The sequence below is a fragment of the Bombus vosnesenskii genome, unplaced genomic scaffold (assembly GCF_011952255.1).
Source record: "Bombus vosnesenskii isolate JDL3184/JDL3185 unplaced genomic scaffold, Bvos_JDL3184-5_v1.1 scf7180000013266, whole genome shotgun sequence".
In the NCBI taxonomy this organism is placed as follows: Eukaryota; Metazoa; Arthropoda; class Insecta; order Hymenoptera; family Apidae; genus Bombus; species Bombus vosnesenskii.
In genome coordinates this window covers 719,133-739,173 of record NW_022882926.1, presented here as the reverse complement: position 1 = coordinate 739,173, position 20,041 = coordinate 719,133, and the positions used below count along the sequence as shown (strand labels likewise).

At 32.8% G+C, this 20,041-nt stretch overlaps 1 protein-coding gene across 8 annotated transcripts in view; it reads left to right on the top strand.

Moving 5' to 3' along the window:
* The window catches only part of LOC117230295 (dual 3',5'-cyclic-AMP and -GMP phosphodiesterase 11-like), a 141,352-nt gene that overhangs the window by 22,895 nt on the left and 98,416 nt on the right, over positions 1-20,041 (top strand). Inside the window, exon 2 of one of the 8 annotated variants that reach the window (XM_033487577.1) lies at positions 1,092-1,368. The exons of the other annotated variants lie outside the window; for them this stretch is intronic. The gene's annotated coding sequence lies outside the window, so the exon portion shown is untranslated. The remainder of the gene's footprint in view (positions 1-1,091; positions 1,369-20,041) is intronic. 8 annotated transcript variants of the gene reach the window in all.

Below are 20,041 nucleotides of genomic sequence, written 5' to 3'. Positions count from 1 at the left end.
TCGCTTTTCCCGAAGTATACAAATATTTACATCTAATCAATTATTGATAGAACGTGGGTACCTATTGCAAAACAAATAGCAGTTCACTTCGGTCAATGCATTTGAAGATAAGACGAATTTTACGCAAAGTAGACATACTTTGTCTAAGTATAAGAAATACGTTATAGATAGAAGTAATTTTATTAACTTGAAATTACAACTTTACGTTCGTGCGAGATACCATTTGATGTTTCAGCGTAATTCTCGTATAAATATTCATTATTATACAATGATACTTTCAAGATATTTTCAATTTATATATTTATAGAATATTTTTATACAATACAATGATTTACCGAATGCAAATGTTTCGATTCTATGAATGTACATATTTAAAGAAATGTATAAAAAAGAAACCACAGAAAATATGTGTTAAATTAAAAACATTTACAGTTATGTTATTACGGTAAAAATGTGACAAATTTTACATTCACTGGGGCCATCGTATTGTCCTATAGAAAATAGTTAAACCTTTTCACCTTCTATTTTGCCTACTTACGAGAAGCAACTGTAATAAGAGAATCGTAATATGGTCTTAAAAAGTTCGAAATGTTACAAATTAATAGGATGCACTTGATAGACACATAGGTGTCATACTATCCACCGGTTTATTCAAGATTTTTATTTCTCTTACATGTCATATGCGCTTGTAAAACATACTACGATAAAATCGATTACAATGAGAGTTTACGTCAATCTATACTTTGCTTATCTCCTTATCTTTCTTCCCCCCATAAATTCTGCTATTGGCAAGGTACGAAACCAATTGTATGGTATTATTTCATTGGCAGTTATGCAGTAGTTTATTTCCATACATCACGTACAAATTGAAAATGTTTTATTAGCGATAAGTTATCGTAAAATAAACTATTGTTTATCGCAAACCATTAATTATTAAAAATTAGCGGTTAAATGCTAGAAACGTCTTCGTTGAGCACATAATGCTGCTGGTAATCGTTGCTCGCAGTTGCTCCATAGAATTCAATTACGTAAATACATATCCGAGAAGTTACTCGTATACAGACAACGTATCTTATTTCGTCGTTCAACAGCTAGTGAGAATATACAGTAAGATGAAACGAAGAAAAGAAACAACGATTTCGTGCGACGTCGAAGGTATCAGTGGTATGAACTTTTTAAAAAGAGTCGATAAAACGAAATTGTAGTGATTGCGTCTTAGTGGCCACATGTTTTCCCAAGGATGTAAACCAGCTACGAAAAGAGACTACCTAATAATACGAGACTTCTTGGACTGTTGGATCTCGTAGAAGAAAAACTGGATACGTGCAACGAAAAACGAAAATCGTGAATTCACGTTACGCCAGATATGTAAGTTCTTTTTGTACAAAACGTACGTAGCTTTAACTATTCTATTTGTGTTGACACATGAAATATTAAATTTGTATAGATTACGTATTTCCTCGTCTGCTTTAATTACGGACTCTGCGAAATATTTGTTTTATTTTTCTTTTTAAACGAAGGTAGTTTTAAGCTTAGATAGTAGTATAGGCTTATGCTATGGAAACTTTATGTATTCGCGTAGTTTCTGAACGTTAGTAGCTGTAATTTTTGAGAATTAATTTTTAAATTCATCCTCGTAACGTTAATGTTACACGAACATTATACAATATCGACATGCGTTCGAGAGGACAAATTTTTTAATCTGAAATTTGATAATATTTTGGAGCAATGTCTACCGATAGTATACTGCAAAATTCTTCTTTCCCGTAATATCAACGTAAGCTATCTTTTGTGAAAATTCTATAATTTATTCTAATTAACGACATTGATACTTTCTACTGATTTTACTCATACCTGCAGTAGATAAATTTCGCGATTCGCAATTGCACAAGCTTGAAAAAATTATCTTCGATATGCCAAGGTAACGATGCTTACTATTCGTCTACTTTTCCCGTACTTTTCCATTTCTCTTAATTGGTGACAGCAACCTTGTTACGTAAATCCGACAGAGTTTAAAAGAAGATCATTAGTAGATACAAGTTCTAGGTCCTATTTCATCTAAACATCTGGGCTGCTATATTATATACTTATTCTAAAAATGAACCGCAATATCTTGCAAACGAGCAATTCGTAATACCTGTGTTTAAAATTATTTAGACAATGAATTAATAGAATCAATCAATTAATGAAACAAGATCGATAATTATCATCCCGATTACTAGTCTCTTGTTTGTATAACTGAAATTTGTATAATTTAATGTATCCAAGAGTGTTAAGCATTTTGTATACTTTGAAACAAGAATGAAAACATTACACGCGTATACAGGGTGTTTCTTAATTACTTTCTTATTCGTTGTGATAAAAAAAATGTTTCAGACAAAATTTGTGCGATACCGAGGAAGACATGATGTGCTTTTATCCATTTGATTTTACGATCACCCTAAAGGTTGAAAGGTCCATTAAAGGTGGCATACAAATCCGTAAATGGACTTTTCGTTATGTACTCTTGTAGCTGACATTTAGATGTTTTCAAAAGAAAGAAAAGAACAAGAACAAAGAAGTATTCTTTTATCGGTCTATTTATTTCATAAAAGTACTCTCGAAATTAATAGTCTTTCTTTCCTTTTATTGTGATTCTTAGCATCCGCATATTTGATCTTTCACGACAATAATTTACAATCTTCCTTAAGGACAGAAACAAACGAAGTCGAAACTTTGCAATTTCGATTACCAACTGGGAATGTCAACGGTGCGAGTCTCCAGATAACATCGAGCAATGTCGCTTTCACTCGATGGTAGACAACGCTTAGCTGTCGCTTTTGTTTTCGGTGAAAGCACGGCTATCTTTCCCGTGAACCTAAACGATTGTCGCATTCGTTTTATCATCTTCGACGAATCATTCTATCGTCTACGTGACATGGGCTAGTAACGAGTTGGGAATAGTAATTGATATTGTTACATCGATGGTCGATAGTTGCGTGCAGCAAGCTCATGCCGCGGCTTTGCCTTCACTGACTCGTTAGCTTTATTGATAATCATACCTTACCTGTCTGCGCATAACCTGTTCGCTTACCTGTACCGATTTCTTGCCGGATGTCTGACGTGGAATCACTTCCCGCGGCGAATTCGAGCCGTTTTTTAAAGCAAACTTTTAATCTTCATACGATTTAACTATCTCGATAAAAGCTTCGACATGTGCGCGCCGCGCCGCGTTAATGTTAGTCGGCTAACTATACGATATATTCCATACGATGGTAAAAGCGAGAGAGAAAATTGAAATGTCCATCGATAAGATAACGATTGAAACCTGCGAGAACGTCGAGTTGTCGGGGAAAGGACAGAAAACTGTTTAAACTAAATAAAATGTTTAAACTATGTGGAACTGGTTTTAACTTATCAGAAATATATCGCGAGCGAGCGAGTTTGTGTCTCTTCTTTTCAATATTATTCGTTTAAAAGTAAAAGTTGCCAGTTTAAATGCCTCTATGGTTTTGAATCTTCAATTAGTAACATGTACATAACTAATGACTGTCTCTAATGAATACCTCCCTCGATCAACGAGGAGAAAACAAAACTAAAGCGAAACGTCTTCCTCTAGTCGTTAATGATTGACCATGTACCTAGCATGTACACGTGTGTTTCATCTGATAACGTGAATCTGGGAAACGTATTAATATTTCTTTTTTCTGGCATTAATAAAGCGTGTGACACTAAGTACATTCAGCATCAATGAAACGTACATGATTCGCGTTCGAAGCACTCGAGTATAGTAAACGAATATTTGTGTTGGAGGAATTTAAAGAATCTCAAACGCTGTATCTTTCCCGCAAGGATATATGTCCCTCATCACAGACACAACGGAATAACAATGTTAAACGAATCAGGAGAATGACCACTCAATTACATGCAACTGTGCAACTATTTAGGAAGATCGCATGGCTCGCATAATGCACCAGGAATAGTTAAAGAATATACTGAGAAAACATGAACAATCTTATCGATGTGTCACAGCAAATTTACCTTAATCTTGAACAGAATTCTATTAAAGACAGAGTAACGAGAATTATTAAAAAAAATTCTTTTCGAAAGAAAAAATACTAAGAAGCTGAATGAATAATATTATCTTTTCTGAAATCGTAATTTCGTAGGGAATACAGACAATGAATTAACGAAAGAGTACAAGAGGCCACCAGCTTACTCATTTCAAAGAAATCAAACCTACTCTTCATGAAGCTTAAATTGTTGTTAAAAGGCTACTAACAAATTTTAGATCCGTTTATGGCTTAGCAACCGCCGTATAAGCGTAGCGCGCAAGACGTAACTCAACGTCTCAGCACTAACCAGAAGAAGGCAAATTGCCTTCAGCCGGATTCTCACTGACCATTCTAACCTTACGTATTCATTAACGAAACCACCACCAACTCGATGCCAAATCTTGTGAAGCACCTACAACCATGCAACACATTTCACCGGACTGCCCTATAAATTTTCATTTGAAAAAAATAGTTGCAATATTAAAGTCAGCGCGAAGCCAAACCTGAAGAGTTCTGAAGGTATTCATAGCTTCATAGCATATGGTGATATTTAGTGTATACGAGCGTAAATCTATCGCTTAAATGGCATTTACAGCGATTTACATAAAGGCGATGTTGCCTGTGTCACTGTTTAACGCTATTTAATCATCATTTACAAATGGAAGTTACTCGTGAGTTCTATACTACAGTATTCCAACTGGTACGTAGGATGTTACACGATAAAAAGCAACATTTTTTCACTTATAGCGTTATTTGCAAGAAATCTTCAACTGATTACTTGCATTTGCGTGAACTAATAACAATCGCGAATTTGGTGGATGAAAAACAGATCGTTGCGTTTGACTGGCTGAATGATTCGCCCTTATCTCTAAATAATATCTATGTTGAAGTTAGATGCATTGACGATTGTCAGCAGGTATCGCATTTGATGATCCGTCGAATATTTTCGAGCTGCGCAAGCTGGTAATAAAAGAATAATTATTATTAGCTCGGTATGTTTGCATCGCGATATTTATAGTTAAGAGAAAAACAGTTTTTATAGAATTATAGCTTTTAAAGAACAGAGACATCAATTGTTATGGATCGTTGCATACTTTTCCATTTAGAGAATTTTTTTACTTAAACTGAACATATTTTGTCAAAGGTTTCCGCATCGATTAAATTAATGCATTTAGTCAACGCAGAATTTTTGCAACGGACAAAACGACGTTTCAATCATATATCTGCTTCTTATAATGTTTGTACTCTTGTTTTTTCAACATACTACGTCTGCGAATGCTATTTATACGTGACTTCTGCGTTGTTTAATTAATCACTATGTGAGAACATATATCTAGATACGAAAATACTAAAGACTATGTATAAATACTTGTATTATTTGTACGTAGAAGATGAACTTAGAAATCGGTACAAATTGGATAGAAATGTGTTCAGTGTAAATAATTAATAGTTACGAGAAAGGTGGTAGTTGATTTATAAATTTGTCAATATTGATGGAACGATTTTATCCATTTTCTGACTGTCATAGTCTTTAGATAAATATAGATGAAACATTTATGTCTCATGCGAAATCGCATTTGCCTTATGAGACGTCTATACGTCGGATATATCATAATTTTAATAAGATGATTTTAATTATGCGTAACTCATTCGGTTAATTTAGAAATCGTTGTTGACTTCAAATTCTATACAATTTATTACACTTTGGTACTTGCTGTTTTTGGAAATAGCGTACTTCGATACTTGCTATTTTATAAATTTTAATAATATGAGAAATGTGTAGAAAGCATATAGGTATCGTTAAATGATTTCGCAAGAGGAACGTGAAAAGGAGCAATTCCTTTTTCTTTTTTATTTTTTTTGATATTTTTTAAGATTTTTTTATAATGAGACATATTCTTATCTATCACAATCTTGTATGCACTGTCAAAATATATTCGAGCATACTCGAGTTATAACCGTGAGATGATCTTGAACATCAAGAAACTAATCAGATTGTCAAGCACTATAGTGGTACATATGTGAACTTGACTTGACTAAGGACACTTGAATTGTTTACGTTATAAACATTCGAAGTGATCTTCATCGGTTGTGATAGAGTCTCTGTGACAAGTTTCAATTTTTCCTAACATGACAGCACCACAAGCTTTAATTATAATACGTCACCATGTCCTCTGGAATAATAGATTGCTTCTTCTTTTAACTTTCAATGAAAAGAGATCCAATGACATCACATTTGATAAACATACTGAACACGATATGTATATGTCCATTGCATCTAATCTAAAGATTTAGAAATGTTTTTTTGCATATGACAGCACCTCGTGCAGATAATCCAGTAAAAATATTGGAGCGTCGTGATCCTTAGTTGCTTATTTTAGAAACTGCATTGCCAACGAAATTCGCTTCGAATATTTATAACACATATAATAAATTTACGCTTTAATTTAATCACTTCTTCGATGTTGAAGGTCGATCTGAAAATATAACTTAAACGTACGTAAATGTATTTTAACGTTCGTTATAAGATGCAATAGAGCAAAATGTTTTAAAAAAGTAGCGATGGCTTTTATTGTTTTTTAAATAATACCCGTAAAAAGAAAAACGTTCCTTAAAAAACAATGTTAAATTCTCCTTTAAACATTTATTACATCATTAAAGATAAAGAGGATATTTAAGCACATTTATACTGACAATCAGACACCATTGTATAATGGCGCGAGGCTGATCATTGGGAAAATTAAGTAAAAGCAAAGCAAGCGATGCGGATATTAAATTTTCACCTGTAAGTAATCAGCTTTTTACGAATTTTTGGAAAATTAAATTTATGGAAAGCAAAAAATATACCAATTCTAAGTGGGAAGAGGCTCGTTAAAAACAAAGGAGATGTTCAGGTATCCTCCATACGCTTGGGTAACCTGCGTATTTGAATAATGTCGTACAATCGAGTTCTTTGACATTTTTCATTTAGGTATGTAATACCTAAATGAGTAATACACATCATACGCAATTGTTGTCATACGAACGCTCGAGTGGGAAAATACTTGATAATTTTAATCGATCTTGCGGTTGATATGTATTTCTTGTCTCTCGATACATTATCAATATTGATAACTGAGTCGTTTCTCCTTGTAGCTACGTATATCTATATACATGACATACGCATATTCCTGTTCATAAGTCACTGGACACTTATTAAAGCTGGCAAAATATATATATATATTCTTTTTTCAATATTCCGTAAGACAATATGAAAGATCTGGCAACCGTATTTGGCAACAACCGTGTTCGTGTCAATAAAAATTGGTTACAAAACATTTTAGGAATTATCGAATTCCCCAAGTTTTCAAGTGTTGTGTTATGTTATTTATATTTGACCGTTTTCGGAAGTGCGCTATAACGTTTTGATAATCAGTAGATAAAAAGGACATGTATATTGCACGAAGTGATTTGTATAATATATACAATATGATATACGTAACAATATGTATTTACATTATACTAATATCGAAAATCATTACCGATCATTTTCGTCTGTAGTTACAAGATCATTTCGTCTTTCGTATTTAGTTCCAAGCAATAGGTTGCTGTTACGTTTTAGAGGACATTCGTAGGGCGTAAAACCGGCGTATAAAAGATTATTTTCTAAAGCTTGAACTATTCGTAAGATGCTGCTTAATGTCACCTCAGTCACATTCAAACGAAGCGAATAAACTTGGACAAAATAACGAAGCTTATTTTTGCGTATATTGACCCGAGGAATATGGCACGAGGCGCTTGAACTCTTAGGAGATTGCGTACAGTGTGTAGAACGTGATGGATGGACACACAAAGGCTACATAGCATATGTGAACTTCTGAACTCTGCTTTTTGTATTTTACGTTTATTATGAAAGTATTTAATAAATACAGCTTTGACTACACAATTTATTTGACGAATTAAAAGATTACAAGCTTGGAACTTTAAGTATACGATTTTTTATGAATTTCAAATTGTATATTAAAAAGTTTATTTTTTATGTTGTTGTTAATGTAATTGTTTCGGCTAGTAACAGTACCTTTCTCGATTAAGTTTGTTAATATCTTCGAACAAATTTCTTATGCAAGTTCCTTTTTCTTGGCATTTGCGTCTCGCTATTATTTCCTAATTTGCTTTTTTTAATCATTGGGGCAATACTGCGACGTGTGTTTCGAATCGTCGTTTTGCATAAAAATGAAATTCTGTCGTGTTAGATTCTGTTTATGTGAAATTTGTATAGCACTAAATTATTACACGCTATCACATATACTACAAATGCTATCGTAACGAAACATTCCTTTCAGTTTTTCATTGACTTTTCTATATGCGTGGAAGCTAAATATACCTAAAATTTGTACTCACCAATTCACGATATGTTTATGTAATTCTTGGCATCTTTACCTGCTTTTATCCATCGCATCGTAACCATCTCTTATTTTATGTTTTCAACTATGGTTCTGTAACAGTAATACAAAAAGTTTGTTTCCGCGAAGTTCTTTCAATTTTGATGAAGTTTCGACGTAGTTTCTGATGTTGTTAATCTCCTACTGGGTTCGTTCCATTTCCGTATAAAACGATCTTAGTTTTTTGTTAGGTTGATCGCTTTTGAAATGCAATACACCTACGTACTTCTTCTATCAAAGTAATAATACGCGAATGTTTTCGAACAGATAGCTCATTTCTACAATTGATCACCTCTTTGTGTACCGTAGATCTTAAAATAAGGAAGAATAACGTTTTTCTAATTTTATTCCTATCTCTTTTTAATGGCAGCTCCTTCTCGATAATAATACAGAAAGAAAGTTCGGTAAATTCTCGATATTATTTTACAGGTACGAATAAAAGGAATGTTATACAAACATGGGTCGTTTCAAGTTTTTTAAATAGTTATAAGGAACAAGTACGAAAGGAACAGCAAAAGCGATTTGCCGTTATGTAAAAATACGATGGCGATGAATGTAATCGCTAGGTGTTGATACTCGATTTCGAAATGTTCCTGCCGACAGGAGACTGGCAGCGGTAAAAAATTGAATTTATTATCCAACTAGTTCATCTTGATTTTGTTTCATCTCAACAAATCGATCGATTCTTCGCATCAGTTCACCACACATATCGATTTGTTTAATCGTGCCTTTTTTCAAGGTTATCCGCGCATAAAAATCTAGTGATGTGAAATCGAGCGATGTAGCCGGCTGCAGTATTGTTCCCTTCATATGTCCTATTTTTGCTGTAACTCTGTAATAAAGCTTCAAGCGATCCATATTCATATGACATTTTTTCCCCACAGAATTAAATCCGCGGAACGTCCCGAAAAGGTTCAGCTACAAAATATGTGGAATTAAATATGGAATTAAATGTGGAATCCAGTTAGAGGTATATTAGAAACGCGTTCATAGATTTAGTCTTAAACCAAGTGGAGATTCGTTTCACGCCCCTAACCCTAATTCTAATGTAAACCCGACATATATATACAGGGTGGTTGGTAACTGGTGGTACAAGCGGAAAGGGAGTGATTCTACGCGAAAAAAGAAGTCGAAAATATAGAATAAAAATTTTTCGTTTGAGGCTTTCTTTTCGAGAAAATCGACTTTGAATTTTCGCTCGGTACGCGTGTGGTACATTATAACGGATCTCACTGTAGATCGTTGTCTCGATGGAAAAATGAAAAAAAATTTTTTAAAATTTTTTATTCTATATTTTCGTCTTCTTTTTTTCGCGTAGAATCACCCCCTTTCCGCTTGTACCACCAGTTACCAACCACCCTGTATATATGAGGGCATATATATATGGGTGAGTCAGCTAAGACGAGCCACTCGAAAAACTTTTCCAATTTTGATGATGAGGAGAAATGTAAGAAATAAAAGTTGTTTGATTTCAATAGGGTTATTGCGTGATGGTCAAGATCACCATCGTCTTTTCAAATGAAATTATGCGTTTTTGAATATCTACGATTCACGACTACTCGAGGTAACTCAAGGTAACAGATATAATAATGAGCGAAAAATGAAAATTCATGGCGAATGGTTCCCAAACAGAGTATACGTAGTGTACATTCTGATAAACATAAAACAAACAAGCATTGGACAAATGCACCAATTTTTCTTTCGAATATTTCTCCTTATCTTGAAAATTGAAGGAATTATTCAAGTGGCTTGTCTTAAGTGATTCATCCTGTATATGAGTAATTGCACGTTTAGATATTGATCTAATATATATTTATATATATATAAATGTAATGCAATAAGATAAAATAACGAGTGTCTTAATGTCCATAAGTGAGCATCCGCTGATTTATGGAAAAGAATGTGTAGATAAGTATTTATTTTCTTTCTTATCATTAGGCTACGTATCTTCCTCCAACTTCATATTTTTACGAACGTAGCTAAAAAAGTGGAATCTAAATAAAAATGTATTTTACCTTCTAATAATGATGAATACTGTACTTTAGACGTTTTCGTACGTTATCTATGCTCTACGCATTGTCCAACTTTTCCCCATAAACATCGCGCACAGACATCCGCAGTCTAGTTATCGTTAATTACTTCAGTTAATTCTTCTTTACGTAGATAACATCCTAAATAATAATAATTTAATGGTTATACTTCGGCAAACCCATACTTTCACGTATTTAGCTGGTGTAGTTTTTTTCTGACGTAAGTATCTGAATAGATAAGTAATTATGGGAGTAGGCATGCGCTAAAGTAAGGTAAGGTAGTAATCATACTCGTTAAAATTCTCACATAACCATATCGCAACTTCAGAATCTGTATACTGTAAAAATCTCATTTTCTCGTATTAAAGATAGAGGATTACGAGATTTTTAACATCTTTGCTTGTAGAATTTTTTTTTTAAATAGTGCGTATACTAAACCTTTTATTTCAATAGATGAGATGAAAAAACGAATTAAGAAGAATGGTTTAAGCGTGGATAAATGTACTTTGTAATGACTAAAATGTAAGGAAACGAGTGGAAAAATGTTTGGAATGCATCGATGGAAGTTTGAGCGTTTCTTGTATACGTTCAAAGGAAAGTTATATCTCTCGAAAAGCATTGACAGATTTTCTATTTTACCTACTCCAATACATTTCTGCTCAGAATGACACGATCAATAGATGCAGAAGATATCGTAGGTATGGTTTGAAAAAAAAGTTGAATTGCACTTTAGAATCACACCGATGCACTTCTCGCAAAAAAATTGCACCACGCGAAGATAGAGTTTGATAAAAGATCCAAAATTTTCCTCCGCAACTTTTTTCTATCCGCACTAGGAACAGAGTTATAGTTTTGCCAGTTACCAAAGCTAATTAATCTTATTGTACTCAATTTCCCATAAATTAACGATGCTCAGAAGTTAACGTTACGATCCGATTAAAGTAGAAATTGCTACGTACTAGGTGTGTGTCATTTGTTATAAATATTTGTAAAGAAACATTAACCCATTTTCAAAATTATTAAAATTGAAGAAATCTATTTGAAAAATGTTGTTACATATGTACCTACCTATTTTCTTTTTTTTTTTTTTAATTCCTTCCATTCTTTTTGCATTCTCTCAAAATCTGTGTTCTCTCATTCAATGATCGTTTCGGTCCCTTAAGTTTGATGATGTTTCTCATCTGAAATTCGTATACAATAGTTACGTATTTCGTTTTCAAATGAATTACAGATATAAAAAAAGTAAAAAATTAATTGCCTGAACTAATTTCTTGAGAAACGTATCTATCATTATGATAACGTTTCTTTCAATGAGGGTGGCCTCAGACTATCAATAGGATGACATTTCATCATCAATAGGATGTCATCTGAAAGGATCACTATTTGTCAATATTTGTTAACAATATTGAGAACGTCGAAGTAGTAACAATACCATCGATTGTCTGAAAGCGCTCTGAGGTATCTAAACGTACGTTTGAAACTAACCATTGGAAAAGTTAGAAATTCAAATTAATTCCTTTGGTTTGGTATATTTAGGAATTCGGATTTCAGCTTTTTGTTTTCAACTGCAAACCGGAATATTTACATTTTTGATGATTAATTGGCACGACTGAATTTTGAAGATAGCCAAAGTTCGTTGTCATTAATTTTTTTGTCTCTACACACATCCAAATTTCACTGTGCTCTACTTTATCTTCGATGATTCATACGCAAGACAAAAAATCTGTTACTTTAGAATTGTGAAACTTTCTTTCGTCGGAAGAGATATTTCTTAGACTTTAGTACTTACAAGTCCTACAATTATAAAGTTCTGGTTTTTTATGGAATATTCTGTAAACGTGAAATATCATGCTCTGTGAAAGAAAGAATTCATTCTTGGATGGAAATTCGTTTCGAAAGAATGAAACAAGCTCTTAGATATTCGACTGATTTTTTTTCGAGTACAATCTCCTAATGGCGTAAGTGGTAGCAAATTTTTTAAATATGGCTTTTTAAAATACTTTTTTGTTACTATATCTTACGTTACGAAAGAAGTCGTTTTTGTATGTTTATTGCCAAGAAGTTTCTTTTTTACGATCTTACGATATAAATAGCGTTAAACTAACGTACGAGCTATCATACACGGATTTAAAAACCGGCTCGGTGAGAAGCTGTCGTAATCCATTTAATAGGAAAAATAAAACGTGTAATCAGTTTATCAAGATAATTGTATAAAAATTGTTAAAATAGCGGTCGCATAATTGTATGTAATTAACCGTTACTGTACAACAACGTAAAAGTAGTCTTTGAACTCTTTAATGTGGTGCGACAGAACATTGATTATCCAAACAAGTCAAGAGACAATTCAGTTCGATAAATCAGTAACAACACCGGTTATCGATTACCCAGGCTAAGCATTTAGATAAAGTAAAAAGTAGATAAGAGAAAGAGAAAGAGAGGAAGGGGGAGAGAGTCAAATATCTCGATAAAGCTTAAACATATAATAGAAATATACATGTAACTTTGAATTCGAATTTCTATGTATCGATTACTAACGAATTAACGTCCTGATAATAAAAAGATCCGATAGATTTCTCTAGAATTCGATATATTTTATCAAACACAAAATTGAAATATGCTACGAAATGTATATACAAGATTTATTAATCCTTTATTAACCCTTTCAAGGTGGAATCATTTTTAGCCTAATCGTTAATATATTTTCTCGATTGGTTTTCTAAAAAAGACATAATGCGTTACAAACTAAAAGTAGCTTAACCAAGTACGGATACATTGATCGCATAAATAAATAGTAATTTATTAAGTTAGAATATCGCGTATATGCATCTTCAAACGCCAAAGGATTAACGATCAAAGAAAATGTTTTAGCAAGAAAATATTTATTACGGAGGAACAAATATTATGGTAAAGAACTATTTTTTATCGCCGCTATATTTTCCAAGAACTGAAAGTCATCGATGTTTCTTGACGGGATAATACATTTTTATTATTATAGCCTCTGCCACTCTCTTTCTCTTTCTTTTTTTCTTCTATTACAATCGATAGAAAAGGAAATTCACGTTCATGCATAACGTATCGCTGACCTTCAATAACTTTCGAAGCAGTGTGCCTTATGTAAAGAAAAGAAATTCAGAGATCTGAATCTGCATCGAATTTACAGCATGATGAAACATCTGTCGCTTTTAACGTTTCTGCATTTCGATCCAACTCTTACTAGTCCTGCAATTGCTTGAAATATAAACTTTTATAGCTTCCCCGAACCTCTTTTTATAGCTTTTCTTTTTCATAATTATCTGTTGATTATGATTGGTCGGCATATACACGTACGATATATTGCGTAGCACTTAAAGTTGCATTTACATTAAATAACTTTTGGTCCTCTATCTACACGATCGACTCTATCGATCGACTCTTACAATGTCTCTCGTTCAAATAGAATTTCGATCAAATGGAATCTTCTAAAGCAAATTTAATCACATGTTGCCCGTTTGTGTGCTATACTTTTGATTCGACAATGTTCGGTGTCGATTGTAAGTACATTGTAAAATCGTAATTAGCGGTTGATTGAAACAGTAGTTTACACAACATGTTGGTCATACAAATATTGGCTAACGGGATGGTATTAAATCGTTTGGTCGAAAAATTGTTGTGTATCGTTGATTAACTATATTCGTACGAAAATTGTATTCACGTGGAACAATTTTCTGTTAGACGACCGAGTTGTTGAAAATTTATGATCATTCGGTTTGAAGTTGATCACGTAGCTAGCGTAAAATCGTAGTTGATGGGTGACTGAATAAATATGCAAATGCATAGTTCTATGCACATTAGCTATTTTGATGAGACAAAACTATCGAGAAAGTTGCAGTGTAGGTAAGTTTTTTAGTCGAACGACAATCGAAAATTGTCCGTAAACGCGATTTATGTACGGGAAGACTCGTGAATTTTAGATTCTGCAAATGTAAGTTCAGAATTATGTTATTAGAATGTTATTTTTTACAAGCACTATTTTATCGAACGATATTGATGGGATTTCAAAACTGGTAAGAGTGATAAATGTAGCAAAAAAATATCGATGTGCAACTCTTATTGCAGACATGACGTTCTGATAGATGGACCGATGTTTTATGCTGGTGATTTATATCGTTGATTTAAAGGCCGGGAAATAATAGCGAATTTGTCGGTTTTATGCTCGTCGAATGTTGGAACACGAATCGAAGTTACTAAATTTGATCACTCGACCACAGTGATTTGCAATGAACAATATTAATGACTTGACAAGTTACACGTTATAGGTTCTCCTTTACAATTTTACAATTCTACCTCAAACAGAATAATTATGTAACTCGTGATTTGTAAAATTTTCTTTTAAAATTGCATTCCTCCTACTATTAAACTTGATATGATTATATAGAGTGGGTCGTAACATGACGCTCTTAATAATTCGAAAGATGTATCAAACGAAAGTTGCACGCTTTCCAAGAGAACATATGGACATTTTTTTTATCATTTTGCTTCTTTATCGGGATGATCTCTTTTAGTTTTTTAAATGAACTGTCCAATATCCCTTCTCAAACTCCGATAAAGCATGAAATTCTACGCAAAGTAACATTATACGAGACAGGGTCTAAAATTAATAATTACCGAGATACTTTCAAATTAATCTTTTGAAAAATATACTCAAATTAGATATTTCGGAAAATATACGCCACCGGATAATTTTCATTGGCTTCGTGAAATCGACCACCAATGCCGCACCGGTGAAACCTGAATGTTTGATGCGGCATAATCGGTCACCAGATGAGCACTGAACATGACGCGACTACCGAGCATTACGCGCGGGACAGTCATCGTGCTGATATCATATTTTAACGATTTATTAATTAAGTACGATCGAATGATCTGGTGACCACAGGAATTTCGTCAGTGTCGGTGGTCTATTTCACGAAGCCAATTCTCTGTTGCCTAGCAGTGTATATAATTTAAAATGATTAATTGGAAAATGTGTCTCGCCAATTATTAATTCCACGCTTTATCTCGTGTAATAGCTTTTATGTAAAATTCGACGCTTCGTCGGAATTCGAGAACAAATGTTAGGCATTCTATTTGAAAGTCTGAAGGTGATTGTCACATCCCGATGAAAAAGCAAAGTAATAACAAATCGATTATGGTATCGTACGCCCTAAAAACCGTGCAACTTCTGCTTGAAGTATCTCTTCATAAAGCAAATGATTTATGAGTCATCTCAAGTTATCATGTTAGGAGCTCCACTTATAGTAATGTATTATAGCTAATGCTAACAAATCGTATCTAATAAAGTTAGGCGAATAATATCAATTCAGTTGTGCAAGAAGGCAAACAAGTTGTCTAATATAAATGTTAGTAAATTCCGACAGGTGTAAGTTCGTATAATTATATTGTTCTGGAATAGTTTCGAAAATTCAGAAACCTATTCTTCCGGTTCTCCGTGTGTCTTCAAGTTTCAAAGGATATTTTCTAAAGTCGAATAACTAAAACAGGGCAGACCTACTAGAGAAGCGAGAATTTTGCGATACTTTAGAAAATTAGATCAAAGTAGAAAATAATTATCCGATTTACGTGACTTGGACAGCCCCGGAGTATAAATTCCGAAGGTTCATTATAAGATTCAGCTTGTTCAACGAGTTAGACTTACGATTAGTTAGTTAGTTAGATTGGTTAATGTCGATCGACTGATTCGATTATGATTGGGGATAAGAGTTGTTTGTAGTTCGAATTAAGACTCTTCTGATCGCTAGTAAAACAAGATTAACTATCCTTTGAGGAGATAAGGTTCAGCAAGGAGAAATGGATGTACAGTGGGTACAGAAAATATCGGGTGTAGTTTTATCTTGCAGCGAGGTGCTTTTTTTTATTTGCTTCTATATGTATTTCGTTTTCATAGTAGCAAATCGAATGGCACGAACCTTAATATACTTCTACTCAATTAATTAGTATATAAATCTTATAATGATCGTAATAGTATATCAATATTCACTTTTTGCAGCCACTGTAGATATTGAAAATTGCTAAAACATTGACATTTTTTACTAGCTGTAGGACAGGTTTAAAATCGATAAAACAATAAAATATGGATATTGAAGCATAGAATCGAGGTTTCAATCGTTTTAATTGATTATAGTGAAATATCTTTTAAAGAAATTAAATTAGTACAAAGAGGGAAATTATATGCTGTGCAAATAATTGTAATCTAAATAATATGACGGTATTTATATTAAAACAAATTTAACGATCTGCTAGACTAACTCATTTCATTTCATGGATGCTCGTAAAATCGTAAAAAATCAGTCATCGTCTGTTCTTCACGCTGCAAGACCGTTTTCTTTCTTTCACCACCTTTTCAGCATGTTTATAATGTTTCAGTATTTGCAATAAATGTTTCTTATCGCTGACGACGCGATGTAGGTTCCGATGGATCGTTGGATGTTGTTTATAAAATTTCTCTTTAATTTGATCGTACGATAGAAACATGTTCATTACTACGCGATAACGATAGTTCTATTTTTTCTTTAGTCACTATCCTTGGATCTTTTTTTATCAAAGATAAAATATCTATCACAAACATCACACAACTTTCTGTTGACTATCCGAAGACATTTATTGTACCGACTCTAAGTGAAAATCGTTCCGAAACAATATTCTTCTTCCGATCTTAATAAATATTGGATGTTATCTGCTGCATCTAGAGTGATATTTTTGGAATCGTCGGTGAGTGGATGGATCGACACGTACCTAAATTTTTAATATCGCTTCTCAAAGGAAGTATAGTGAGGTTGTGTCAGATGCTATCGAATCGATCATTCGATAGTTTCGCCCGGTTGAATCCATCGAAAGGGGCGAGGGTGTTTTATATTTAACATTTTCGCGTAGGAAGTAGAGCACAAATATCACACAATTTTACGATTCTGAAAAGATACAGGTCTTAATAAATACGCCAGAATTTTCCTTAGCAGTTTTTTACGTATGTTTGTACTGTTATTACGCGTATCTTTTATCGTAATTAATAGACTGTACAAATTCAATTTTTATTCGATAATAATATTATTAGATTCATATTTCTGATTCTTATCTATGTATAAATACAACGCAAGGTAAAATTTAAAAAATTGCGATCTCGGTAGAAAATTGTCTTATCCGTCAAATATTAAAATAAAATGCACTGTAATTTGGATATTCTATATATTTTCTCGTGCCACGTGTATTCTGTGCAATTTTGCACTTACAAGTTTTCTATAAATACATAGAAATCCACGGTGTACATAATTGATTTCACAATTCGCTACTAGAAACTAACATTTTACGTAAAAGTAACGTGCGATAGTAACGGATCAATAATGAAGGTTGAAGAATATATAGAAGAATATATCTCGTTCATGAGCAGAAGTAGTTATTCAAACATACCGCAAAATTTCGAAACAGGTGCAATTATTCGGCACATGTAGCTTCTAACTCTAAACTTAGAGATAAATTTGGGTAGATAAAATTGGTGCCGATAAAGAATTTGATGAATTATACTACTACATATTATATACCCTGACTAATACCTGATTATAATAAAAAAATCAGTTTACATTGTGGATTTCGTTGCTTTGGATCGTGTTTGCGTTGAATCCTTTTCGACGTAAACATTGAAAACGACGATAAGTTTACACAGTTGAATAGGAATCACAGATTAGTTGGAACAGCCTCCGATCAAGAAGCTTTCGTGGATATAACAATTCGAACTGCATTCTGACTGCATTCTGACTGTATTTGCAATAAACAATTACTACATTCTAATACACAAAACATATATGTACGTATTGGCATGTATTGTATTGGATAATAAATTATTTCTTTCAAATGTATAAAAATAATGTTTGTGAATCTGTTTCCATAATAAATGATATTATATTATACATCATATTATACGTATACATACTAGCGTTCATAAGTAGAAATTCAAAAACTTTGGACAATTTGTGCTAAAAGTATTTAAATTTGACCAAGATATATAAATTGTAACGAATTAATCTCGCGATATCCTATTACACATAATGATAATCACAAGGAATAAACTGTTACGATTCAATTTATCCGTAATTTTGTAATTAAAATACTTTTTGTCGAGAAGAACGAAATGTCCAGATATTATTGAAAGATAATTACATGCATAAGTTTCGTTAACATTGCATCAGATAATAATGATTTATTTCGACACATTAGGTTATGTAACAAATATTGGGGCAAACAAGTCGGAGCGTTAAATTTTTTAATTGAAAAATGTGTTACAATTCCTAACAAGTAATTTTTTTTCTATTTCCCGGATATTTACGACTTTATCTTGTGATATTAACTTTAACGCATGACTCATGATGTTATGAGAAATGCGGTTTCCAGTGGAAAAAACGTTTATAGTGAAAACTTTTGTTTCAACTATTGTTAGTAAGTACATATTAGGATATACCGATGGAGTTAAATATTTTGGAATGTTGTTTCGTAATAGGAAACGTACACTTTGATGACTCAGGCATGCTTGTACTGACGTCATTAGGTAATCTGATTACTAAAAGCAAAACCGACAAATGAATGTACGATATGTACAAATTATGTACTTCGATATATATATATATATATATATGAAGTATATATACATACACTGTGTGATGTCAACGTGTAAGTACTTATGTACGTAACTATTTATGGTATTAAGTCGTTTGATACATTTAACTACGTAAATTTTTAAATTCCCAAATATAAAGTATTAGGCAAGCGTTTAACGTTACTCTACTATTTATACCTCCATAATATATATGTTTTATGCTGTTTTACAGCTTTACAAAAAATACATAATCGTTGAAAAATCGAAAAGTTATTAAACGCCCGAGCTTCCTGGACATTGATAAACACGAATATTCGTTTAAATGTACTCTCATTACGAATACGCCCACTAACTTGTAGCGTTAGCGGATGTACGGTGACATATTACAGTATTCTCCATCGTGACGTAACATGTTCCGCTTCGTTTATTCTATTTAGAATATCAGAACTTACAGCGTATCATTAAGCTCGACGACACAGTCGTCCTTTCCACCTCTTCGATAATTGAGATCGACGTTCATTGCAAAAAACTACAATACAATGTATGCTCGTAATGAATTATTATCCATCACTTTTGTTTCTCTAATATTGCCACCATAATTATTTATTACGAACATAGCGAAAGTTAATAATATAAAGGGATACGGGGCAATTTAGTTACTTATTATTATATTATTATTGTATACATTTTAATCTTACAAATAACATTTCTTTTCTTAAAAGAAACGATCTTAGTTATTCACTAGTCATTAAGCCCGCATTATGAGAAAATATATCAGCTGAAATTTTACTGTCTGAACAATAAAATTATTGAGAATTGAACTACGGAAGCAAAATCTAGAGTTATATTTATAAAAGCTTTATTTCCAAATTATTTATATTATATTAACGTAAAGAATTTAATGTTTTATCTTCTTTCTTCTAGTTAAGGAACTTA